This window comes from Marmota marmota, unplaced genomic scaffold, assembly GCF_001458135.2.
Source record: "Marmota marmota marmota unplaced genomic scaffold, marMar, whole genome shotgun sequence".
Lineage (NCBI taxonomy): Eukaryota > Metazoa > Chordata > Mammalia > Rodentia > Sciuridae > Marmota > Marmota marmota.
This window is the reverse complement of record NW_026000211.1, coordinates 21,443,721-21,471,097: the sequence shown is the minus strand read 5'-3', so window position 1 is coordinate 21,471,097 and position 27,377 is coordinate 21,443,721. Positions and strand designations below refer to the sequence as shown.

At 38.6% G+C, this 27,377-nt stretch overlaps 1 protein-coding gene and 1 long non-coding RNA gene across 3 annotated transcripts in view; one reads left to right on the top strand and one right to left on the bottom strand.

Moving 5' to 3' along the window:
• The window catches only part of LOC125612896, a 29,032-nt gene extending 19,828 nt beyond the window's left edge, over positions 1–9,204 (top strand). Inside the window, exon 4 of the long non-coding RNA XR_007343383.1 lies at positions 5,305–9,204. This is a non-coding gene — a long non-coding RNA (uncharacterized LOC125612896). The remainder of the gene's footprint in view (positions 1–5,304) is intronic.
• Positions 1–27,377, bottom strand: part of Scrg1 (stimulator of chondrogenesis 1) — a 123,416-nt gene that overhangs the window by 37,719 nt on the left and 58,320 nt on the right. The window contains exon 1 of one of the 2 annotated variants that reach the window (XM_048791954.1): positions 9,505–9,592. The exons of the other annotated variant lie outside the window; for it this stretch is intronic. The gene's annotated coding sequence lies outside the window, so the exon portion shown is untranslated. Of the gene's footprint in view, positions 1–9,504; positions 9,593–27,377 lie in introns of those variants that run through there. 2 annotated transcript variants of the gene reach the window in all.

The following is a 27,377-nucleotide window of genomic DNA, read 5'->3' as shown; positions in this document are numbered from 1 at the left end:
TAATTTTTTTTTTTTTTTTTGAGATAGGGTCTTGCTAAATTGCTTAGGGCCAAGCTAAGTTGCTGGAGCTGGCTTTGAACTTGTGATCCTCCTGCCTCAGCCTCCCAAGTTGCTGGGATTAGAAGTGTGCATCACTGTGCCCAGTGAGGTGTCCGTTTCTTGGGTCCTGAAAAGTAAAAGTAGAAGATGGTCCTTATCAGGAAACCCATAAAGTTGGGCATGAATGAAAAGCTAAGACAAGGGGATGGTAATTCCAGCCCTGCAGGGTCAAGAGATCTTTCCCTTTGGTTCTGTACAATGGGAATTATAATTACATAATTCCTAGTTTTTCTACTTCAAAACATGTCATGAGGTAATGATAAGATGTCATATTGAAAAGATTTTTAAGTTGTGAAATGAGAAAATTGTCAATGAATAGTTTAATGAAAACTTTCCTATAATGTCCACTGGGGAAGGAGTCTGTCACCAGCTCCACCCAGTATCATGCATCACTGTGGCTGTCCTTATGTAGATGAATGGAAAAATGAAACAGATCAGTATTCTCAATATCATATACTACCTACACCTGGGGATGGTGCAGACTTCCACACTGAAGAACTGTCTTGTGCTAGTATTTGCTTGAGCTTTGTGTTCAGAGAAAGACAGATCATGTTGTCTTTACTCTATTCTGAGGTTCTTAGCTGGGTAGACTGCGAGGGTAACTTCTCCTGGGGGATGATGTGAAAGAGAATATGCAAACTACTCAAAAACATTCTTAATGTGTAGCATGTACGGTGAGATTGGGGGAGATTACCACTGATCTTCTTAGTTCCCTCCATGAGATTAGGGAAGTTCTCCCACTAACAGAAGTAAAATTGGATTTCTTTCTTTCTTTCCTCTTTCTTTTCTTCCTGTACCAGTACTTAGAGCTTTAGTTGGCTGTCAGACATATAATATATAAATTGCAAGCATAATCACCATGCAGAAAGATGCCAAGTGCACATGAACAAATTAGAGGCTCTTAGTCAAATCCAAACAAATGTATACCTGATAATGGCTTTGGCTGAAATATATTTTTATATTTTATAGCATGTTCACATTTGCCAGTGGTTAGCAAAGATTAAGCTTGCCAAACTTTAATGTGGTACAAATGCCATGTTCAAGGCAAAGTAAGTAGACTGTTAGAGGATCTGGCAAATCAAAAGCATTATCAACAGCTGTGGCTTTCAAATGCTTTTGTGAGACTGGAATAATAAAATCATGTGTGTTTCAAGTGGGCATTGATTCTACCCTTTATGTATTTGGATGTAACATGATAATTGGTAACATCACATAGCATTAAAATTAACTATAATTAACTTTGAATACATTGATGATGGTCAGAAGACAAAAATAGACAGAGAACCTAATTAACTAATTATTGAGTGACTGCTATATTCAGGGTCATATACTTGGTGCTAATTGTAGCCAATCACTTCACACCTTTTCCCTTCTGGACTTTTGCCAGAATTGGTAAAAGCATTAATTTTAATTTCACCTACTTTCACTATCACCATCGGTGGACACATTTTTAGAAAGGAAAAGTCAAAAGAAAGGAAAATCATCATAGGGCTAAGTAAAAATAAACAGTGACCCTAAGTTGAAAGTTCCTATTCCAATAATCAGGAAATTTATATATATACTTTAGAATTTCTTAGCTGTCAAGAATTTTATGCTATAGAAGTATTTTTTGTGGTTCTGTAACATCACTTGAAAATTTTAAGGTGCAGCTACTCAGGAGTAAAAACATATTTTCAAAGGAAAAAATAAAAACAGAGTTACCAGTAAGTTGTCAATTGTGTGATCACTATTTTGACCTTTTAATTTGTTCTTAGGACATTCTTTTCATTTTCCAAAAGATTTTTTATTACTAGCTAGGAGGATTTAACCATAAACTCAGAAGGTAAGCTAATCAAAAAGAGCTCTGTATGCTTTTCTTGAGTTTGATTCATCAGCAAGGAATTTTTTGGTTGTTTTAATTGATAGCTGGCTTTTCCTCAGTTTTCCAATATAATAATACTATGTCATTCCACTTCATTTAAAAAACATCCACTTCTGTGTCTCTCATATATATACTGAATCTCTTCCTGTTTCCTTTAAAGAGAAAATATGGGCTACTGTATTTCTAGACCGATAGTCCCTTAGAGTGGTGAAGCTCTGTCCTCTTTCATTTCCTTGGCTCAGGAACCAATGAGACTCCTATCATCAAGAGAGCTGGGTCCTGAAACCAGATGCCTCACCATCTATCTAACATAAACCTTTCCAGTGCACTGGAATTGTAACTCAGTGGTCGATTGCTTGCCTAGCAAGCATGAAACCATGAGTTCAATCCCCAGAACTGCAAAAATATATATAAATAAACCTTGCCAGTTCCAAGTCTACTCTTAAAATAATCATATTAGCCCAATTTTTTCTATTCTTGCATTTGCATTTTCCCTTTGCCCTCTATATCTTCTCCAGGGGCCTAAGAGGGTATGTCACTAACTGCTATAGTGGTAATAATGTGTAATATTTACTGAGCACTTACTGTAGGCCAGACAATCCAGGAACTTTAAATGTGAAGCAAACTTCCTTAGGCCTAGCTATCAACACTCCCACTACCAATTCTGTGCCATCACTCTCATTCCATGAGGGGCTGAGCTATAGGTTCTCCTAGTATAAGATCACCAGATTTTGCAAATAAAAATACAGGAAGCCTGGTGAAAATTGAATTTCAGATAAACAATGGAAAAAATTTAGTGTATGTCCTAAATATTGCATGGGAAGTACTTTTATTAAAAAGCATTTGTTATTTATCTGAAACTCAATTTAATTGGACTTTGTGTAGTTTGTCTGGCAACCCTGTCTGGGTGTCTGTCTGTGCTACGTTTGTGGAAATGAAGCACAAAATTTGTCTATCTTTCCTTTCTCTTTGCTTCTCAGCTGTCATGAAGTATGCAGCTTCCTTGGCCCCATGCTCCCACCATGATGTACTGCCTTGCCATTGTCCCAAAAAGCAATGGGGCTGAAACTATTGCACCTATGAGCCAAAATAAAGCTTTTCTCTTTTTAAGTTCATTATCTCACGTATTCGTAATAGTAACAGAAAGCTCACACACTATAGTGACCATCAGGCCCTACTCTTTCCACACCCTTTCTGAGAGTCCAGCACAAATGCCCTGATCTTAGGATAATGGTTTTTTGCATAGAGATATCATGTCCCATCGTAACCAATGGGACACCTTTGTGTGAATTAGAAAAAGAGAACAGCACAGCTCTATGGCACATACCTGGTAGGAGGAATGCAGGTTGAATTTCAGCTCCCACTCACCACCTAGCCAGGTACCTTCATGGATTGAGCAGTCCATACATCTATACTTAATGGTCCCTTCCTGAGCCTATCTGGTCCTGGACTAGAGTTTTGTCCATAGCACCTGTTTAAAAACTGAGAATTCTTTCTTTTCTCTCAGCTCCTTGTCTGGTTTTAACTACCTGTTCTCCAGGTATCTTACTGCCTTTCTCCCAACTGGATCTGTTTTATCATCCATTGGATCCTCTTCTAGAAAAATTATGCCATTTCATTCCCATGTCCAACCTCAGTGAAGTAGGCAAACACAAACTCTCTCTGCTTTCTAAGACCTTCCCACTTGGGTCTAGTTTTACCTTTCCAATTCCAACTGATTTTCAGGGTGAATTAGCTGATAATCTAGGTACTAGTAAAGCTCTTGCCTTTCCTGATCAAGTCAACAACTTTACCTACCTCTTGAGTTTCCTATATAACTCACCCCTCGAGATGTGGAATTATCTTCTAAAGTTCTCCTCAGAATAAATAATATCTCGACTATACAAGCCCATATGCAGTATGTGTTTGTGTTTTATTATATAGATTTTTAAAAAGTATTAACTTAATGTGGTATAAAGTGAGTTTAGAGACAGCATAATATAAGTCAAATATCACAGGTTTTAGAACAAAACAAATTTGGGTTAAACTGCATCTCTTCTGCTTCTTACCCACATGATTTGGAGCAAGGTTCTTAATCTTCCTCTCTTTCCTTATAAAAAGGGAATAAGACTTAAATTGTACGGTTATATATTAGTTTTCTAGAATTTCCATAACAAAGTATCCCTGACTGAGTGGCTTAAGCAATAGAAATGTATTGTCTCACAGTTCTGGAAGCTAAAAAAGCTGAAAGTTTCAGCAGGCTTGATTTCTTCTGAGGCCTGGAGGGAAGGATTTGTTCCAGGCTTCTCTCTTTGGCTTTGATGGTAGTCTTTAGGTTCTCATGCACTTTATCAATGTGTATGTCACTGATTCCAAATTTCCTCTTTTTATAAGGGATACCAGTCACACTGGATTGGGGTTAACCCTATGACCTCACTTTAACATAATTACTTCTATAAAGACCTTACTTCCAAATAAGGTCACACTCTGAGGTACTAGGAGCTAGGACTCCATCATTTCTTTTTAGAGAATATAGAGTTCAACTCATAACATGTTGTTAAGAGAATAAATAACTTATACAAAGCACCCAACTAAAGAGTGGGGATGTAACTTAGTGGTACAGCACTTGCCTAGCATATACAAGGTCTTGGGATCAATCTCTAGTACCACTAAATAAATAAAGCACCTAACAGAAATCCCAGGAAATAAGAAGTACTTAGCAATTCTTACAGTTTTATCTTCTGATCCTTTTCAATACATGGTTACTAGAATACATGGTTATTCAGGTCCTTATAAATAACAGTTTCTTCCTGGGATTAAATATGTAAAGAGAGTCGATGTGGAAAAAAATGAAGTGGAAAAAGTGCAAATGTCAGGAAAGTCAAACATGAATACCCATTATTGAAAATAAAAGACCTTATGTTTATAAATGCATTTGGGGTATGGGATAGGGGGCAAACAGAGGTGACAGTATTTAATTATCCAAATTGATTGATTTTGAATGAACACTCTGGAGACAGAGACAAATCAAACTTTACCCTGGAATAATATAATTTTTGGTCAGAAACAGAACTTGTTTTAGAGCAAAAGGGCATTGAAGAATTAGCCATTTGATACTGATGACAGAGAAGTTCAAACTATAATTATTCAACAAACAGCATTACTTAAAAAATGTTTACCAAGGTAATATTTTCAAGCCTCTGTGGGATTTAAAAGTGCTACTTTTTTTTCCCCCTGTGGCACCTTCAGCTTCAATGTGTTATTTGAAGATAAATTCTTACTGTTAATGAAACTGAAAGGAGAAAATTATATTTGTTAGTTCATGAAGAAAGACGTATCGTTTGATCTTGAACTTTTTGCTTCAGGATATCCTCCATGGCGGCTGGGTAACTAAGACAATACAGTGGAATGCGCGGCAAGAGGGTGAGTCTTCCAGAAGATGAAGGGTTATTCACAAGAATCTGGTCTCCATTAAGAATAGAACAAGAGGAAATATGTTTGAATTGCAGAAGGAAGAATTTAAGCTCAATCCACTCTCTGACAATGTTGGTAATCAGTACAACAGATATCCAAGAGAGACTAAGCAATATCCTTCCTTAGATCTGTAAAATTGTGATAGACATTGTGTTGCTAACAGTTTCCAAAAATCATAAGGCCTTTTGAATATTCTATCTAGCACTTAAAATTTGCATCACTCTACTCACTTTTCCAATATCACTCTTAAACTTTTCTAAATTATTCCTCTTATTACTATTACTCAATCCAATAACATGTTTTTTTTTTTAAAAAAATAGATTGTTGGGTTTAATTAAATTTATCAAATAGAAAGTTAATTTTGTTTTTGTGAAGACACAATCTTCCCCACACAACAATTTCTATTAAAGGATATAGAAAATGAAAAACTTCAAATATTAGATTTAAGATCTGAATCTTGATTTTCCCAAGGAGAACCTACATTTCTTTGAGAATAAGATTGTTCCTTTTTTGTTTGCTTGTTTTCCCCAAAGCTTATTTCTAATAAGGAAGCATTCACATCCTATGTTTCATTTGGGGGAGTCGGAGAATACTTTGGAACCATGTTAATGGAGACTGAACAGCAGAAGGAGGAACTGTACTCTCCACACTGATAGTTTCTGTTGGCAGATAAATGCTCAATTATTCTTTTCACTTTACCTAAGGATATATTTTCCATGTAAGTCTGTAAAAGATAAAAATGGTTATTAAACAAGTTCTTTTTTATTTTAAAAAGACAGGGTCTCTCTGTGTTCCCCAGGCAAGCCCTGAACTCCTAGGCCCAAGCAATTCTGTTGTCTCATCCTCCCCATTAGCTGGGACTACCAGTGTGTACCACCATGTCTCGCTCAAACAAGTTCATTTTCAGATCCAAAGGAATTACAGATAAGAAAAATGGAAATGTTTAAAGTGAAATACACAAAAAATAACAACTTAAGACTTTGAGTTCTCGCAATATTTTTGACTGGATAATCTGAAAATACTTTTACTACAAATCACTTGGATATGCTAGATGAAATATAACATGCATGCTTTTAAATGCTATTATGAAAGGCAGGAGGGTCCCCTGGAAACTCATTTATTTTTTTTTTTAATTGATCTTTTGACTCCTCTGGATTAACTTTTCTGCCAGTCTGGTTAACATTAGGTATGGGTTTCAATGACCATAAAAGAACAGTTGACAAATCTTTGGGCACACGAGGGGCAGAAAATTGTATTTAAGACTCTCAAAATAGGGCTGGGGTTGTGGCTCAGCAGTAGAGCGCTCGCCTCGCATGTGCAAGGCCCTGGGTTCGATCCTCAGCACCACATAAAAATAAATAAATAAATAAAACTTACTGTGTACAACTACAACTAAAAAATAAATTTTAAAAAAAAAAGACTCTCAAATAAAGACCCCTTGAATGATTGTGGAACTGTGAAAGAGGAGAACTTAAATCATTCATTTCCTCTCAAAGTGAGATTTAAAAGAGACTTTCAAGCTTAGCCTGATCTACTAAGGAAAGGGGAAGAAAGGAAAACCCTGAGAACAAGAACCTGAGAACCTTAGGCTACCCTCATTCCAGTTTAGGTTTTGAATTTATACTGTCTAGAAGACCTAGATCCTCTAAGTGAGGGGAAAAAAAACATTATGGGCCTGGTAATAATACAGTGCACTTAACAGAAGTAATTCAAAGCCTTCTCTAGAAAGATATATTTTCAACCCAGGCTGCATAGGATTTCTACAGATAAAGTCTCACTAAACATGAGCTCACGATTTAAAATTGGAAAATACACAAACAATCCAGAATCATCAGAAATAACAGCCAACATAATTAGATCCTAGTTCAGAAATAACCTATAAAATTAATGTTTAAATTTGTTAAAGAGAAAAAGCAGATACTGCTGAAATATTTACTAGGAGTAAAATAAATATTCGTAGTGAAATATTTATTAGGAGTAATTTTTCAGGCCTGCAAAGGGTTAATTTGTGTGTTGTCTGCACCTTAGTCATGAAGTTAATCAGAGCCAGAATTCCACTTAGGGGTGAGAGGGTACTCTGTTATTTTTAGATCAATCTTTCCTATACATGCTGGGGTTCAAGTAACAGAACTAAATGTGGGATTGGGGAGGGAGGTTTGCTTCAATTGTGGGCCACTGAGCAAAGGGAAAGCTGTGTTACCATTGAAGTTGGAAAGCAGACTGACTAATTTCAAGAAAGTACAGAATCAAATAATGGAGAAACAAGACAAAGCTAGAGCATTTCAAAGGTGGAAGATGTGGTATTCTCTAAGGAAAAAGAACAAACACAAGTAACCCATTATAGATCTTCTTCCTTAGAGAAGTCTGTGGTTGGAGGCTGACTTGGGCAATATTTGGGAACATTGCTTTGCCTGTGAAATGAAACCAGATCCAATAGAAGAGTTTAATCTCAGAAATAAAATTCTGAATTAGGCTGAGATGTAAACAGGAGATTTTAATTCCTGGAACCATAGATATTTAAACGGGTATGGTTTCTCCTGTCTCTATACCCAAGAACATCTGATCTTTGTTGTGTGAGTGTTGGAGACAAATTTTCCAGGCTTCTGCCTCAACTCATTACCTTCCAAATGAGTGAGACAGAAAGGTTCTCCACACTAGAATTAGGCCTTGATGTTTTATCTTAGTGTAAATTTAGCATCATGTCAGGTTTATAGGTAGCACATCAAGATGCAAAAAATAAGCTGAAATCTTGTGTTGGTTACTTGCACCTACATTCAAGTGTTTGGAACTTTTTGACACCTATTTTTAGGGTAGGAAATGAAATAGTCAAATTCATAAAATTAATTCAAACTGTTTTTGCCTAAGAAAATAATTCTAGATTTCTAGACAGGAATCAGTTGTCTTCATGAACAAAGTTGAACTCAGAGGTAAAAACGGGATTAGCATAACTTGATGGGGCCACTTATATTAGCTGGACACTGCAGTGTTATAAAAACAAAACTGTCTAGTTAAATATGAAGAATTTTGTGCCAGTCCTCATAAGATCTGAAAAATCATCCAGTGGTTATTCGTTCCTTCCTCCCCACATCCATTTTGACCATTCTTTTTCTCATAGCATGGGTCTTTGTAGAGAACCTTTTATGTTCACTAACCTGCATCTGCCAAATGGTGGCCTCTGAGCCTGTATCTACACAGCCTTCCGGTTCAGCTCCTCAAACTTGACTGTGCTGCTCTCTGTGGCTCAATTCTGTCAGTGTCAGATGTTATGATCAGGGGTTTTTCCAGTTTGAGGCAGTATGGAGAGACTTCTGTACTTTCCTGTAACCCTGAGACTTCTGTACTTTCCAAGCTCCCTTTCCAAGCTCTGTGTGTTTCAAGCAGCTTGGGCACCCAGGGCACCCTGCAATGATCTGTACAGTTCCACATAACACCACCATTTCTATGTGATTTTGTTGAGCTTGATGGTCTTTGTTGTAGCTTACAAGGAGTGATCCTTCTGGAGGGTCAGTGAGGACTTTTTTTTCCCAAAGAGTATGGTAAAGGGCAGACAAGGATCTCCATTTCACAGATACCAGGAAGCATAAAAGAGAAATAGGTAGAATACTTAGCAGATAGAATTGCAGTCTTCTTACTAATTATTTGATTTCACTTAGATATATTGTTTTTCTTTTTCCCAACTTTAGAAGCTAATAGATTTAAAAGGTGGACTTATGTAGTAGTTTCTTTAGAATAGCATTGACAAAGTTTGCAAGTTCTGAGGAATATTATATTTTCTGAGGAAGAAAGTCTACACTGAATAAATTTTAGAAATAATTTAAGCAAAGTAGAGCATTTTCCTTTGGTGTAGGACTTCTCAGGTCCTTTAATATGCTCCTAGAGGTTGAAGGTATAGCTCAATGTTAGAGAACTTGCTTAACATGAGGGAGGCCCTGTGTTCAATCCCCACTACCTCTGATAAATAAATAATAATGCAGGCTAACAGACACTGTGACACTTCCAGAGTGGGTTAAAATCTGATTTCCCCAAATTTATTTGACCATCAGAAAAAAACATAGACATGAAAACAAAAGCTTTAACCTTGTTGTTCCTACCAGTGCAACTTCCAGTGCTCTCCTGACCCAAGGGGACCCTGTCTTGATTAGGATGCTCTCTTGTGTTGCAGAGACGAAGACTCTGGAGATCACATTTTGCACTGGTCAGCTCGCTTCTTGTTAGGAGATCCTAGAAGGAGATTGGGCAGCAAGAAGAGTGGGGAGGGACTTTCCTTCTTCCTCTTTTGCTGGTTCATGTGCCACCCTAAGGATAGCCTGTCATTGGCCGCAGTAGTCGGTTCCTGGCTTCAGCTTCTTTCCTTACTCTTGAACTCATTATACTTGGACTGAGGCCTGTGGTAGGAGCAGCATCCAGGTAGTGCCCCCATCAGAGGTCAGAGACCCAGACCCAGGATGCCATCCTCCAAGCTCCAGGGCACCAGCAGTGGCTTGGCAGTCCCCCTACCCTGACACCTGAGTCCCAGCTGTCTATGACCCTTGTCCAACTTCCAGTTTTGGTAACTCCAATCTCATCCCTAAGAGTGGTAGCTGCCTCCTGCCTTTGTCTGTGCTCATAATGGCCCTTTTTGCTTTCTCACCCTTTAACGTCTATAATAAATTTCCCCTAGCAAATTCCCTGTTCAAATACCTAACATGGTGTATGTTTTCCTGCCTGGACCTTAATGGAAAAGAACTTAGGTCAGAGCTTCTGTTGCACAGGTGTGGGGCATAGGCGCAGGGAGGGTGGGAGAGCATGGAGGAGATCAGATGCACCTTGGAGTCTTTGCTGCAATCTAAAGCAATGTTTTTCCAACTTAAGCAATTTAAGTGAACCCAGAGGAGTTTAATTTAAAATTTTTTACAACATCCCAAGAGATAATAGATGACAATTCCGAGTGTTATAAAAATTGGATTAAGAAGTCTTTTCTGGTTTTATGAAATTATGAATGCTATTGATTTAAGTTACATGGTAAATTTAGTAAAAATAGAGCTTAATGTATCCTTCTGCAGGGCCGGGTTTGCTACGACTATAAACCATAGTTATTCAAAGAAAGTGGAAGGAGATATGTGACTTGGTAAAGTGTTAGAATTGGGAGTAAAGTGCAAGAAATATGTTTTAATGGAATCTCCAAAGGTACATTTAAAAATACTTGGTTTAAAAAATAACTAACTTCTGTCTCTGGTTCTTGAATATGGCTGATCATTGGAGTCATCTGGGAGCATTCAAATTACAGATTGCTGAGTTTGACCTGGTGCCCAGGGATTCAGACTGTGAGCTAGGCATCCTAGAGCTGTTTTTTTTTTTTTTTTTAAACTCCTCATGTGATCAAGGGACTCTGATAATCAACACGTTTAAGATCCATTGTTACATAGAATAAAACTGTTTCATTCTATAAAACTTAGATTCATAATTCAGCCTTTTCTACCCCCTCATTGAAAGTTTGAGTCAGGAGCATCACGTGTTGACAATCTCTATCTTGGCAGGGGGCAGTGGGGAAAGCTTTGGGCTGGAAAAGACAAAAGACAATGGAGCTTCCCTTGGAGGCTGATTTTTGAAGGGCTTTTGATCATCCTCCACCCAATGTCAAAGCCAATCATGGATCCTTAGCGCCAAGTCAGTCCTGGCAATTCTCTTTCAACACCACTGCACATCTCTGGGTGCCAGGGCTCCAGGGGGTGCCCAGGGCACTGGGATATACGCCCAAGGGGGGCTTTTATTCATTGCAAAGCTTTTTTTTCCAGTTGTTACCTTTGTGTGATTCTAAAATGTAGTGACCAGGCATCTGACTTCTTAAAACACCCAAGTATGTCCCTGGATACTGCCAGGAGTTTATCTAGTAAATGGAAAATGAAATAAAGGAGAGAACATAGCTAAGGCAAACAGAAGGAAAGTGTCTCATTTAATGAATATGTCCTAATTAAAAGTTTTTTTTATATGTTTTTTAAAAAGTTTTCCAGGGTCAGTTTTGTTTTGTTTTGTGACTTTGAAATGAAAAAACAAAGCAAAGGAGAGCCTCAGTAGTTTTTAAGCACTCTTGTGAAGAGGGTGACAAGGGTTTTCTAGGGCTATGCCTGTCAGAGTCCTCTCTGGTCACCATTCCTTTCAAAATGAGGAAACCAAGGACTTTGTGCTCACAGCCAGGCGAAAAGATGCCAAATCTGTCAAGTTCAATAGAAATAAGGATAATATGAAGTTAAAACTTTGATGTAGCAAATACTTTCATACCTGTCATCACAGACAAAGAGAAGGCAGAGAAACTGAAGCCAGCCCTGCACCCAGTGGTAGGGAAAGCTGAAATGAACCAGAGTTACTGATTTAACTATATTTATTTTTTTTTAATTCAAACAAATAAAATTCGTTCATTCATTATTTTTTTTAAGGGTGAAAAAGATACTTGTTTTCTAATTGATCCAGTTGGCTCAACACCCGGCAGAGTCTGGTTTGGGTAATATTGTTGGGTTGCTTCGTGTTAGTGTCCTGGATTTGATCAGGAAATTCACCAGGCGTGTGGCTTTTCAATAGCGGAATCTGTTGACACGAAAAATCCTCAGCACTTTGGGTGATTCAAGTGCACTTTCATAATTTGCTCTCAATTTACCCCGTTTGTTATTTCCACATTGCACAGGAATCCGTCACTCCTCTGAATTATGTGCTGCTCAGGACTGATGGTTGTACCACCCACTCAGTGAGGGCAACCTCAGCTTCTTGAACTCACAGAACCTATTGTTCTCTTCCTTTCTTACCCAACGCTGTCACTGCAGTCCTGTACCTCCAGCGGGGAAGGCAAGGAAATGACTCCCCAGAGAGCCATTGATCATGGTAATAAATGTTCTGTGTTCCTTACTAAGTTCCATCAGAGTTCACCTACACACTGAGCAAAACAATCGTTCTCTGTGCATTCTTCATCTTCTTCTTCTTCTTTTTTTTTTTTTTGGTATAAATTTATATACTGCCCATAGTGTATAAACCACTTGTGTTTGTGTGATGGGTAAACTTGGAGCTGTGTAACATGCATACACAAATAGTGTGTGTGTTTGTTTTTCAGGAAACCTGAGCATCTGCTCATATGTTAGGGTGTGAGATACCTTGATGCCTGGCTGAACCACCAACTTCAGAGTCTGTAGATACCAACTGCTTGTAGGTTTGGATTTTCATTAACTCTCTGTACCAGTTTTCCTCCTGGTCTCCCAGGTGTATTGACTTTAACTGCTTCACTCATTTTAGCATCTCCCAAGACTGTAAGAGATTAGTTAACAGTCCAGAGAGATTAGTTAACAGCCTGCTTCTGGCTTTCCCCTGCTCCCCCACCCGCACTCATATTAACCGGAAACATTCATTGCTCAGTAATGAGGTTGGGATTCCTCTCTTCAGAGTCCAGGAAGACATAAAAGGCAGCCCGACTTTATGTTAACATCAACTTATTCTTTCATCGTCTGCATTCTATGATATGCTTTCGGATGAGTTTTACTTTAGAAAAGAAGCAAACATTACCCCAGCTTCTCAAAGCATGAAATGGTGTTATTGAGCAATCTTGGAATGATTCACTACAGAAGGCACCAACACACACACACACACACTCGTAGGTCAGGACAAAACAGTTTGGGTATCCTTTCCTTATTTTAAAACCTCACTTACTCAATAACATATTTCATAAAGCACACAGTACTTATTTTCCCTGGCAGCATTTAATGCAATAACTTATGTACAAAGGAAGGCCCCAACATTTAGCCACAGATGTCATCAAATGAGGGAAGGTTTGTAATAATTCCATATAATTTAACATTTAGAATTTAAGAGATGCCTCGTTAAGAAAAACAAAAGGACTTATTAACTCATTTACCCTTCTTAGTAATTCTATTTTTGAGTTGACTGAGCAAACACCCAATTAGAGTGATAATTTATTAGGGTCATATATTAGCTGAAAAGAAAAAAGGGAAAAGAAAACCTTCAGCAGAAACTAGAAATTACCAAAGGCTGACCTTGCTTGAGTCAGTCAGTATATGATACCTCTCAAGCAAGCTGATGACAATCTGCCCCTTTACACAGTAAAGATAACTTAAACATAGTCTCTGCCTCATTGTATTAATGTTAACTGCAGGGAAAGACAATGAAGAAACCCAGATTTTAAAACAACCTGCATCAGAAAATAACCATTCCAAACATCAGGCTGAATTTAACTTGGTTTCAGTTGATCCATAAGGCCTGCTATACCACATCATTCCAAGAAACACCAAATGTGTGGAATTTTGCTAAGGATGCTATCAGGAAGATAAACTGATTCGACCAAAACTGTGGTTGTATAGAAGTAGCCATTCTCAATGCAAAGAGAGGTAACCCAACGTTGACAACTAAGCTTTTTGTAAGTTTACAACTAAGTGTTACATTAAAATTGCTGTCATTTTTTCTACTAGTTTAAATTATAAACTTTGGAGATAAGGAAATTTTAATTTAATTAGTGACTTAGATGTTAATCACAAGCTTAACAAAATATTCAGAGGGAACCTTAGAAAAAGACAATATAAATGTTTAATTGATGGGATTCTAAGTATCTGTAGACCCTTTTTTTTTTTTTTTGATGGTGTTGGGGATTGAACCCATGGCCTTTGTGCATGAGAGGCAAGTACTCTACCAACTGAGCTATATCCCCAGCCTCAGACCCTGTTTTTATCAGAGTTCATTCATACTTCTAATTGTCTTATTTCATTTCAAATATTGTTATTGGGATTGAATAGATTTACCTAATTCTTGCAAGACTTGCTCATGATATTTTATTTAAGTTTTCTTAAAACTTTTGAGATGCTATAAAATAGTTGTATTCAGTAATTCAATAAGACAGGGACTGCTGGCTGTTGTTCACTGAACCAGACTCCTCTTCTTCCTGGGTGCACATGGTTTCCAAGGCACTGATGCAATTATAAGTGGTCACAAGACTAAGTCTCAGTCAATGGAAATTGTACAGAAGTGACAGAGACACTTCTGTCCCCTAAGAGCCTCCCAAGAGTGGTTCTCCATGTTTTTTCGTTCCCGTTTTCCAGATTAATGGAAATAAGTTCAGGGTCTTTGGAATCCATGTATTGCAAATAACAGAACTACAAGATGGGAAGAACTTAGACCCCCAAAATTAAACACCATGTGAAAGATGTTCCTGCCAGTTCCTTTGGCCCTTGAGGAAATGACATGATTAATTATTCTTGTTTCTTCATTTTTAACAAGGACAAATGACACTGTCTTCACAGAAATTATTATCCTCTTACATTCTTTATGGATACTTCTTTTGTGGCTCTTAATCCAAATAATCAATTTATAAACATTGATGAAGTTTCACAGAAGTACTCTAAGATTTTAGTTGCATTTCTGCAAAAGTATTATAATATTTCTGGCAAAATTAGGAGGTTCTGGTTTTATGGTATGTTTAAACAAACTTCTCAGTTTCTCTTTTTATTGCCTGGCAAATAGTCAATCTCTTAATTTGGGGGCTTGGGGCTCTTTTCTTAATAAAACATGGGTTAAGACAGCATTTTTGAGCATGTTTATCATGAAGAACTCCATTTCTAACATTTGCCCTCCATAGACAATATCAAGATTGAGATATTTTTTAAATACTACTCTTACTAATTTGTAGTAAATTTACTTTTCCATATTTCCATATTTGTTACTTCTACTCCTCAGGCTAGAATAAGTAGCAGTCGGGGGGTGGAGCTATTTCTAGAGGAACGGCCTGGCTTTGACATGGATTAGTAAGTCTGAAATTTTGGCAAACATGGCAAATCTGAATTTTGTCAGCATTTAGAATTACCAGTCATGCCCCAATCAATTTACATTAATAAGATTTATTTTGCCAGATTTTGTTTTAGGTGGTGAGGATACTAGAACAAGTGAAACATACTTCCTATCCCATAATCTGGGTGGGGAGATATGTACATGAAAAGAACATCCAATATGGTGTGGCAGTGTTGTCTGTAGGTGGATGTAGAAGAAAAGGGCTTTATGTTTGTTGCCTAGGACTGCTATAACAAATGGTCACAAACCAAGTAGCTTAAAACAACAGAAATTTATTCTTTCACAGTTCTGGACCCTAGAAATTAAAATCAATGTGTTGGCAGTGTAGTGTTCCCTCTAAAGTGTAGGAGAAGCATCCTTCCTTAGGCCAGCATCTTCTGGCCTCTAATAGCTGCTAATAATTCCTGGCATTGCCTGGCTATAGACTCATCACTCCAATCTCTGCCTCTCCACAGGGCCTTTTCTTCTGTGTGGGTGTTCAATTTTTCTTCTCCTTATAGGACACCAGTCGCTGAATTTAGTGCCCATCCTAACTCAGTATGACCTCATTTTAACTTGATTAGGTCTGGAAGAGCTCATTTCCAAATAAGGTCAACTTCACAGGATCCAGGTGGAGAAGAATTCTGGATACTATTCAACTCTACCCAGATCAGGGCAAGTCAGAAAGATCACCAAAGGATGTTTCCTAGAGAAGATGACAGCTGAGCTGCATCTTGAAATTTGGATGGGAGCAAAAGAGAAATAAGATTATTCATCACCGCAACATGTGTGATAAGTGCAAAGCAGGGTTAGAAATGCCTTCTAGGGGCTGGGGATATGGCTCAATTAGTAGAGTGCTTGCCTTGTATACATAAGGCCCTGTGTTCAATCACCACCACCAAAAAAAAAAAAAAAACAAAAAACAAAAAAAAACACCCTGTACTCTCTACACAGAGATTCTTATTGTATTACCTTAGAATGAAGTTCAGCCTCAAACATTTACTTTGTCTTTTTCCTATAACAAGGTCTCTTTCAATGTTCTGATCCAGGCAATTCTACTTTATTCTCAGCTGTGAAATATTTAGAGCCCATGCGCTAAATATATATCACATTAACACTTCCTGGTGCAAGAATCTCTGTAATCTCAGCCTCTCTGGCCTGGTTCCAATAGTGAACATGGAACACCTGTAGACCTCTCATTTTTTTTTTCTGATTTGGGGTGTAGGGCTGTTCTCGCTCATAAAAGATCATGCATTCAGCTCAGAGCTGACTTCATTCAGTCAGTCAGTGTAGTCCTTCATTCATTCCACAAACTTTTGTTATTAATTATGTGTAAACCACTGGGCTAGGTGTGAGGAGATTAAGAAAGTAAATACAATATTAGTCTACAGTCTAACGGGAGAAAGAAAACACAAATAATATACACTACAGACCATAAAATCCACGGTAAAAGAGATCATGTTGACCTTGTTTATGGCCCTATCTGCCCCCCCACCCCCAGTTCAATTTCTGGCACACAATAATTAAGAAATAGTTACCAAGTTGAGTAAAAAGCTTGAAACATTATTGGGCAGAAGGAATTATTTCTGATCCTCCTGAGAGCTCTTGCCTGCCAGGATCTTTAACATGTATTTAATTCCTCAAGCCTTTGATTCATAGTTAGCTTTGAAATTCAGCATTTCACCTTGTTGGGTTCACTACCATCTGGCCTTATTTCTGCTGTGATTCTCATCTATATTTTAGGCTTAGTGTGATGATGTGCAACTTCCTAGGAGCAATCGTGGCTCAGATGTGCCTCTCAGAGCTTCTGTAGGATGGTCTGAGAGTCATAATAGTATACATTTGAAGTTTCACATTAAGAAAGTACCTAAAAATGGTAATTTTGAGGATAACAAGACGTTGTCACAGGTTCCTTTAGAGTTAATGCAAGGATTCTCCAAATCTTTTTAAATGTAAGTCCTCTTGTCTGGAGAGAGCACAAAGTAAAGACTCCATTAATAGAATTAATTGAGACATAATGGTGTTTGGGTCCTGGATTGCTGAGACTGATCATTCAGCTAAAGAGAAAGGGAGAATTATCAGCTAGTTTAGGATAATTCAGGTTTTCCAAATCACCTAAAACTTGATCTCCTACTAAATTTGACCCATTCATCCTGATTTCCTGGGAATTTTTTTTTTCATTTTAACATGTAAACTCTGCATCCCAGAAATAAAACAGAATGCTTTGTCACCCCCTCTTACAGTGACCCAATTATAACAATGTGATTTCTCCTCATTTTAGTTTGACCCATCTTCTCTAGTCAAGCCTGCATGCCCAGGCTGACCAAGGCAGGATGGAGGCCTCCATTGCCTCTACTATCTGACTGCTGAAGATGAAAAAGCCAAAAAAAAAAAAAAAGGAATTTACTACACAGAGATGATCCCCCCAAACTATAACATGGCTGTAATTTCAGGAAAGCCTTGGAATCTTGGCTTATGCACACACTCCTTTTTAGGAATGATTGCTCTTCAGAGTGAATCATCCCTTTTAGTTTGCCCTCTTACTTACAGAAAGACAAAGCAATGAGACCAAAATAACCCTCCTAACAAGATCTTATGCCAGGATTTAATATGCCACAAAATTTGTGTCCTTAGGAATGAAATTCTAGTTTTAACATTAGCAAAATGAAGATTTATTTTTATTTTTTATTTATTTTCTCATTCAGGGAAGAATGACGATTTCATCCATGTCCTTAGACACATCTCAATTGGTGGATTTTTTTTTCTTATTTTACTGTCTTAATTGGATGAAAGTATGCAGCTAATGATTTATGGATCTCCAGTTGTGCCAGGCATCATTTTAAATGTGCACAGCTGCTCGGCAGTAGTTTAACTTGGCAGATAGTATTAAACCATTGAATTGTGTCATTTATTTGTATATGCATACAATAGCCTCCTTGTGCAGGTTCTTCAAAAATCCTTGCAGAAATGGTTTGGAACCAGGCATTTAAGGAGTCTCGGAGAGTGATTTATTCTTTTGGAAGATTTTCAGAGTTTCCAGAATGAAGAATGAGATAGCAGTTTGTGCCACTGATAAGTTCCCAAGGGAATTATAGAGACAGGCTAAAGTGGAGCAAGGTGAAAAGAGAGAGAGGTTCAGAGTTTGGGTTGGGGAACTCCAATTTCAGTGGTCGTTTAGGCAATGTAGGACTTGTTACTGAACAATAGTCTCAATTTCATTATGACATGTCTCAGAAAAGCAGCTAAAAGAGGGGGGTGATCTAAAACAATTCATTGCAGGCATAAACAACTTGAGAAGCTCTGTTGACAATAAAGAATTTGGCATTCACAGTAGTTAACAATGCTATCTTCAAATTCAAAGGGCCCCGAGATTTATCACTGTTGTCTTTTGTAGTCAAGGATGATACTGTTGACACTGTTGTTATCCATGTACAAAAGTGTGATGGAAAATACCCGGATGTGACAGATGACAGGGCCTTTCTGCAGAGTGTATGTGGAAAAATCTTTTTTTGGTTTGTGTCTGTTGGACTCACAGGGCAAAACTTGCCTGGTCACAAAGCCTTCATAATTCTGTCTGCTGCAGGCCCTGCTCTGGCTACGGCTCTAGGCTCTTAGGCTATTGTTTGAATGGCTCTCCCCTGGAATCTTGCAAATATGTCACCTTCTACCTGGTCTGTCTATAGTCTCCCAGGCCAAAAATAGTCAGGCAGGTGAGACTAGGCCTGGCCCTCCACTGTAGCTTGTGAGACAATCATTTCAAAGTGTTCCTCGATTGCTTTGCTCATTAGTGATTGTATTATGCCACTTGAAATTGATCTTAGGTGCTGAAAGAATTTCTTCCCCCTTCTCAGTTTTGCTTGTCTTAGAAGAGGAAAAAGCAGAGGAAATGCTTTTGGCAGAATCATGCCTCTCCTGTAATAGACAAGGAGAACATTACACAGTTTTTTGCCTTTAAAAATGTGTCCACACCAGCCTGACGTTGCTTCTCTGACTGGACTGACCAACATATGTGTCCTTTTTGCTTGTTCTGCCTTTGATCCCACACAGCACCTGAGATGGGCATGGCTTTCCAAGATGTCAGTCAAATTTGCTGACCACAGGACATTGCCAAGCAACCCTGGAACCCTAATCCCTTGCCTTATTTGGGTTGAACTTTCTTGAATGTCTTTCTCTCCAATAAATAGAGTATTTTCTGGTGGCTCGCTCTCTCTTTCCAATGAACCCTTAAGGTAGAGGGCCGACCTGGTCGCCAGCCCAGCTAGTTGTCAATACCTGACCCAGAGCATCTATGAGCAGCAGAGGGATACTGTGCATCCAAGAAAGGACATCCTCTCAGAACACAGAAAGGATAAAAATTAGGAGCATGGAGGAAATGAAAATATACTTTATCTACTTCAAAATTTTAATTTGAGGCCATCCAGCATTATCCCATCTGACAGGAGTTTTTTTTTTTAATTTAACTAATTTTTGAAAAATATTTTTAGTTGTAGATGGACACAATATCTTTATTTTGTTTATTTAGTTTTTTATGTGGTGCTGAGGATCGAACCCAGTGCTTCACACATGCTAGGCAAGTGCTCTACCATTGAGCCACAACCCCAGCCTCTTAATTTAATTTAATTTAATTTTTTATACAAATGAAGCACAACTTTTCATTTCTCTGGTTGTACCTGACAAGAGTTTTGAAATTGTTTCTCCAAAGGATGTGTCAAAGTCAATCAGCTTTAAATTGTCCTTTGTCTTCCAAGTACCCAGGAAGTGGAACATAGATTCCTCAAAACTCCAGTGTGTACACCAGCTGTTTCTGATCTTCTAGTTATTCTGTTTCTCTAAGAGGAACTAAGATGAAAGTTATTGAGAATAAGCAAACATCTAGAATGAGTAATGCTTTGTTATTCCCATTCCTGTTATATGGAAGAGGAAACTGAAGTTCAGTTATTGAACCAGCTTCATGTAAAAGCTAAGTAGCAAAACTGAAATTGAAGCTGAGATTCATCTGAAGGGATGAGCAAATCCACAAGTTAGCTCAATTCAGAAAGCTCCCTGAATTTTATTTTTTCAGTTCTGTCTCAAAACTATCAGGTTCTTCTCCAAAGTTCTAACCAAGAACTTCACCAAGAAGACTGCATGCTTTCCTCATAAAGTATGAGAGACCACTGCTTAAAAAATGAGTCTCAACTGTATTCCTGACAACCTATTAAGTAGAAAATAGTAATATTGCTACAATGGTGAATATTTAAAATGCCACCTCTGTCCCTTGGTCATTTTGACAGTACCAGTATCATGGAAAATCAACCATTCTAAGATGAATATCTGAATCATTTAAATTAATCTTATTTTGTTTATTGAGTCACAATAATGCCCTTAACCTCCTATCAGAAAGAAATAGTTATTCTGGATAACACTTGTGAGAAGAACTTAAATTTGAATTGCTAGGCATCCAAAAGATCACTAATTATAAGAACCTTATAAAACTAATGTATGACCAGTAGGTTTAGCCCATGTAGGTTCCTTCCTTTTCTTTTTTTTTAATATTTATTTTTTGTTTGTATGTGGTGCTGAGGATCGAACCCGGCCGCACGCATGCCAGGCGAGCGCACTACCGCTTGAGCCACATCCCCAGCCCAAGTTTCTTCCTTTTCTATTGGCTTTCTAAGTATCTTCATGACCTGTGATATGATGGGGGCCCTTTTAATTTACAGATCCCTTCCTCAAAAATTGTTTTATGAAATTTCATGGAAACCCAATGAAAGGTCAAAGCCTGAGTTCTTCCTTTTCTATTAGGTATATAAATTGAAGCAGAAAAAGCATGTGCTTTCTTGAAGGTGCCAGAACTAAAACCCAGAACATAGTGCTCTTAGTATTGTTCCACCTTCTCCCTTCTCCCTATTTCACAAAAGCATTTATTAAGAATCACACTTTCATACCCAGCAGCCTGATGAGCAGCAATAGTCATTTGAAACTGAGGTCTCAGATGGGGGAACTAGTGGGGTGTTGGCATCTCTTGCCTTAGCTTGGGATTGATCCTCAGGATTTAAATCATTGCTGAACATGGGAGTGGGGCTCAAGAGGAAGGATGCCAAAGATGGAGCAAGGCTCAGCTTGACTTTTTTTTTTTTTTTTTTTTTTTGAGAGAGAGAGAATTTTAATATTTTTATTTTTTAGTTTTCGGCGGACACAACATCTTTGTTTTGTATGTGTGTGGTGCTGAGGATCAAACCCGGGCCGCACGCATGCCAGGGGAGCGCACTACCACTTGAGCCACATCCCCAGCCCATCAGCTTGACTTTTAGCAGTGCTGGTTTGCTATGATTTAAATGTACATGTCCCTCGAAAACGTGGAGCCTAACCCTCAATGTGATAGTGTTGAGGTGAGGCTTTGGAGGAATTGGTTGAGTCAAGAACATTTTGCCTTTATGAATGGGATTAATTTCCTTATAGAAGAGACTTCAGAGAGTTGTCTGATGCTTTTACCTTTCCATTTTTCTCATCATGTGAGTATACAGTGTTCATCTCCTTCAGAAGATGCAGCCAGAAGGCACCATCTTGGATTCAGGGAGTGATCCTTATCAGATACAAAATCTGCTGGCACCTTAACCATGGATTTCCCAGCCACATGAACTGTGAAAAACAAATTTATATAATTCATAAATTACTCAGCCTGTGATATTTTCTTATAACAGCACAGATGGACTAAGACATAGTAGCACTAAATGTTATGAAGCATTTTCAAAGTACCTATGAAATATTTTTGAGCTGATAAAATTTATATTCAAATTATGAGAAAATATTTTTAAAATCCAATTCTTTATTGTGTTGAGTCAAATATTCCTAAGACATACCACACACATGTATAAGCTTGACTCAATTATTCATAAAATAGAATTGAATTTGACTGTTTAAAATGGGGTATCTTTTGGACTATGTGATCATAAAAGTGGTCAATTTTCAATGTTTTTAAATGTTAAAAAGACATAGAATGATATCTCTCTTAGGAAATGCAATTTATAGTATATTCCACATTCAATGGAAATTGAGTTTATGTATCAGTTAGATTAAAAGAACCTCAGTGTGCCAGGTGCAGTGGAACACACTTGTAATCCCTGTGCCTCGGGAGTCTGAGGCAGAAAGAGTGCAGGTTTGAAGCAAGCCTGGGCAAATTCTCAGGGTCCTATCTTAAAATTAAAAAAATAATAATAATAAGGACTAAGGATATAGCTCAGTGGTAGAATGTCACTGGATTAAATTCCCAGTAACAAAAAACAAACAAACAAAAAACAAAACAAACCTCTCAATGTGTAACTGTGGTCTAAAGAAAATAGAAGTTTATTTTTCTTTCATGTAAAAGAGGTCAGAAGATTGTCTGTTCAAGACTGGTATGCTGGCTTTATAGATGTCAGAGGCTTAGTCTCTTATATTGTTATTCCACTATGCATGGATTCTATTTCCAAATTCACTTCATGGTCCAACATGGTTGCTTGAGGTTCAGCGTTTACACTTGCAACCCAGGAAGTAAGCAGAAAAATGGAGCAAGAAGAAGGGCATGCTCTCTCTTCTATTTATACTTGTATTTATAACTCATTATCTAGAACCCAGTGATACAGTCCAAGGTAAATTGAGAAATGTATTACTTTAGCTAGCCATAATATTCCAAGCTTTAAAGGTTTATTTTTACAAAGGAAAAAATGCAGAATTACTATTTAGAGGCAAGTAAGCATCTCTGCCATAGCTTAAAAGTATTTCCTTCATCTTATTTCCTATGTTCCCCACATTTTCTCCTTCCCTATTCCCTCACACACATTTTTTTTTTAAAAAAGACCCTACTGGATGAAAGCCAGAGCCATGAAGATCAAGAAAAAAATATGAATCTAACCAATAAGTTTGTAGTTATGATAATTTTGCCCTTTTATCCAAATCATTTGTATCACCAAAGAAAAATATCAAGGATGTTAAGGAAGTTAATATGGGTCCCTGCCTCTAATCCCTGACTTTATCATTTAGAGGAGATGATGAGATTCCCATAGAAATATACCATCAAGAATGGCGAAAGGTCAGGGATTTTACACTATCTTCAGGGTAACACACTAGCCTGCCACAGTGTCATGGATGCCAGCAAAAACCACGAGACTCAGGTCAGACAAAAGACACTAGACTCCTTGCTGTATGGCTACAGCAATAGCCAGAGAACCACCCTTTTCTTGTATCAGTTCCCCAGACCCTATTTCCCCCAGGATGCAGTGGGTTGCACTGTAGGGGAAAAACCCTAAACTTAAGAAGCCCAAGTCTTGATGGGAAGCAGGCCTGCCTGCCCGTTTCTCCAGAGGGAGAGACCATCTATATTTTAAAGTATTCTCTATATAGACATTTTAGACATGCCTTTTTTGATGGGTGGGAGTACCAGGGATTAAACCCAGGAACGTGTAACCCCTGACCCACATCCCAAGCCCTTTTTATATTCTATTTAGAGACGGATCTTGTTAGGGCCTTGCCAAGTTTTAAGGCTGAATTTGAAGTCTTGATCCTCCTGCCTCAGCCTCCCAAGCTGCTGGGATTACAGGTGCCCAGCATATGTAGAGATCCTTATGAAGGTAATCTAGAACAAAGGCAGTCGGTGTTTCTGCTTGTAAGATGTGCAGCAAACATGGATGGGGTTTAGATATGAGGTATCTCCCAAAGCTCATTTGTGAAACAATGCAAGAGAATTTAGAGATGCAATGATTGAGTTATGATAATGTTAACCTAATCAGTACATTAATCCACTGATAAGAGATTAACTGGGTGGTAACTGAAAGCAAGAAGGATGTGGCTGGAGGAGGTGCGTCATTGGAGGCATGCCTTTGTGGTATATATTTTGTCCCTAAGAGTGGAGTGCTCCCCCCTCCCTTCCTGGAACCATGTACACAGCTGTTTTCCTCTGCCACACCCTTCTGCCACGATGTTCTGCCTCACCTGGGGCCCTGAGGGATAGAGTTGACCATCTATGGACTGAGGCCTCTGAAACTGTGATCCCCAAATAAACTTTTCCTCTTTAAAATTGTTCTTGTCAGGTTCTCACCGCAGAGAAAAAGCTGACAAAAACAATAGTCTCATAGAGAATCGTCTCCAACAGATATGAGGTGGCATGCACCAAGTATTACACAAGTATGAGAAACGAGGGTACAGGCCTCCCCTTCATGAGTAAGGACTGAGCACTGGAGACTGAGAAGTCTGGAAAAGCAGCTGATTTTGAAGGGAAAGGAGAACATGAATTAAAGAAGAGGAGTTATGCCTACAGGCATGGACAGAAACATGAGGCCACATTTGAAAATCTACAAGAGACCAATGTGGTTGAAAGGAAATCTTATTTAGGGAAGCTGTAGGAGGTTGGGACTGGTTTCTAGAGAGCCTAAAATGCCTGAGAAATTTTCCTACAATTATGAGGAGGGACGGTAGCAATGCTCACTGGCAACATGGCACAGAATGGACCAGTGGAGATTAGAGGGAGGGCACGGAGACCAAGAGGTTATTGGGATATTCTGGGTATTGAGTATGGAATACTTGAATTCTTTCCACATGGCAAGAAAACATTGCTGTACTTAACTCAATTTTCACCTATAGAACACCAAGGCAAACTTTCTAGGTATTTCATATGTTTGAACATCAGTTTACAGCATCATTAGTACATCTTTTGCCTTACGTTTCACTGTCCATTAAAGAGGTATCACCTCAGTGTGTTCTGTGTGGATTCTTTCCTGCATTTTGGGATCAGAACCTTCCCTAAAAGTATTGGGGGTCAGATCTAGAGGCCCTCAGGGCTTCTTTCCTGGACAGGATAAGAGAGGGTTTTGATAATTGGTCAGATTGAAGGAAGTGACATCTGCTGTGCATGGGAGACCAGTTCTCAAAGTGAAAAAAACTTGTGTAAAGGGCATGACCCCAAGTAAACACAGGGGAACTAGGCAAATGGCTTGGACAGGGGAGCCCTTGATAAATAAATAGCTCTGTCTTTAACCCTAAGGTTGGAGATTGATATTCTGTATCTTGTGGTGGTTCCTTATTATTCTTACCTCATAGTCTTGGCTCTTTGACCTTGTTGTAGGAAAAGTGGGCAAGCCTCACACCTGCCTCTCCACAAATGAATAAAGTGATGCCCTAACTATTTCCCAGGCTTGCATCACCCTAAGGGGACCTCCCACAATCCTGGGTCCTCGGCACTTCTATAGCGAGTCTAGAATATTATGGAAGGCTTCGGCAGACCACTATCTTAGAAGCAAACTCCTAAATATTTTTTAACAGAGCCCAAGGCTGATAGTAGTCAAACTTTGTACACTAAGGGAGTATTTAAAACACAGCTGTTTCCAATAATTTATTATGCATATGCTCATAAACACATTCCACTTGTCACAGAACCTGTAACAGACTTCCCAGAGGAGAATAAATAACACTCACCTAATGAGGAGGCCAGTGTTCCATGGGTGTCAAATACACCAAGGTTCCAGCATGAGATAGAGTCACAGTTGGTAATCTCTTTTAATGGAAAAGTTCCCTGACACTGACCTCCTAGGGTATGTGGGCCATGGGCTGGGAACCACTGCACTTGGTGAAGGAGCAATGACCCCCATGGTCTTAATTAGACCAATTATTACTGTTATGATTTGGATGTGAGGTGTCCCCCAAAAGCTCTCTTGTGAGACAATGTAAGAAGGCTCAGAGAAGAAATGATTGGGTTATAAGAGTCTTAACCCAATCAGTGAATTAATCCCCTGATTGGGATTAACTGAGTGGTAACTGAAGTGGTGGGGTGTGGCTGGAGGAGGTGGGAATTAGGGTGTAGCTTTGGTGTATATTTATATTGGAGAGTGGAGTCTCTTTCTCTCTCTCTGCCTCTTGCCCACCATGATGTGAGCTTCTTCCCTCTGCCACACATTCCGTCATGATGTTCTGCCTCATCTTGAGCCCAGGGGAATGGAGCCGGCCTTCTCTGGACTAAGACCTGAAACCATGATCCCTCAAATAAACTTTTCCCCCCCTACAGTTGTGCTGGTCAGATCCTTTAGTCACAGCAGTGAAAAAGCTGAATAAAACATTTACATTGTTTGCTGAAAGCCTGGGAGTTTTCATAGTGACCAGGGTAAGTCTCCAGGAAAAAATGGAGTACATGTCAAGCGTTCATGTTGAGAAAAGAAATCCATCATCAGTGAAAAAAGCAAAGTGTCAAAATTACCACACTCAATGCATTGTTCGTGGACACCAACTTGAAAGCAAGTATAAACCACAAAAAAAAAGTATATATTCAGAGGAGGAATATATTTAGGCCAGGCTGTAAGGGGACACAACACCATGCCACATTGGGAAGAATTGAAGAAACAAGATCCATGTGGAAAGGGCATGAAGCCTGTCCTCACATACTTCAAAAAATGTCAAGAGGGAGATTTCTCAGGAGCAGGAAGGCAGAAATCAGTGATAAAGTGCAGTGACCATAAATGGTATCCTGTAAGGAGTCTCATGATGCTGATGATGACATTTTGTAGCAATGAAAAAGAGGGTTTCCTGCCACTTCAGACTCAGACCCTGGAGCCAGTTCCTTGCGCTTCTGTGTTGTTATGAAAAGAATTTTTTTTTCTTTTGTCTTGAGTTTGTCTCTGTTTTCCACATAGAGTCAAAACACTGGGTAACCATCCTTACCTCATAAAAGCATACTTGATCCTGACAGTTGGCTATTTTGTAGATGTCTCCCTACCCACTTCACAGTGAGGTATCTGTCCTAGATGTGGGCAAGCAGGGCTTGCACTTGGCGATGGTAAACTCACCTTGAAACCTGAACTACCTTGAAAACTGATGTAGGCATTCTTTCCTTATTCCACTTTTAACTCAGATTTTATCTGAAAGACCTGATCATTTGTTGTCTTTTAGTTATATCTGCATGCTAAGAAAAGCAATCATAATCTTATAACTCGCAATGGAATGTTTGAAAACTATGCTTACACTACCGGGAAAGCTTGATTTGTAGATTCTGCTCATGCTGTATTTGTGTCTGGTTGTTCCTCTTCCCCCACCCTCCCCACCCCACCCCCAGCATCCTCTCCTTGTCTTCCAGAAAACATTGTAGTGTTTCCTAGTTCCCTGAGTAACAGCATTATATGGTATAAGGTCTCGAAATCCATGGTGAACTGTGGGTTGTTCTAATTCCAGA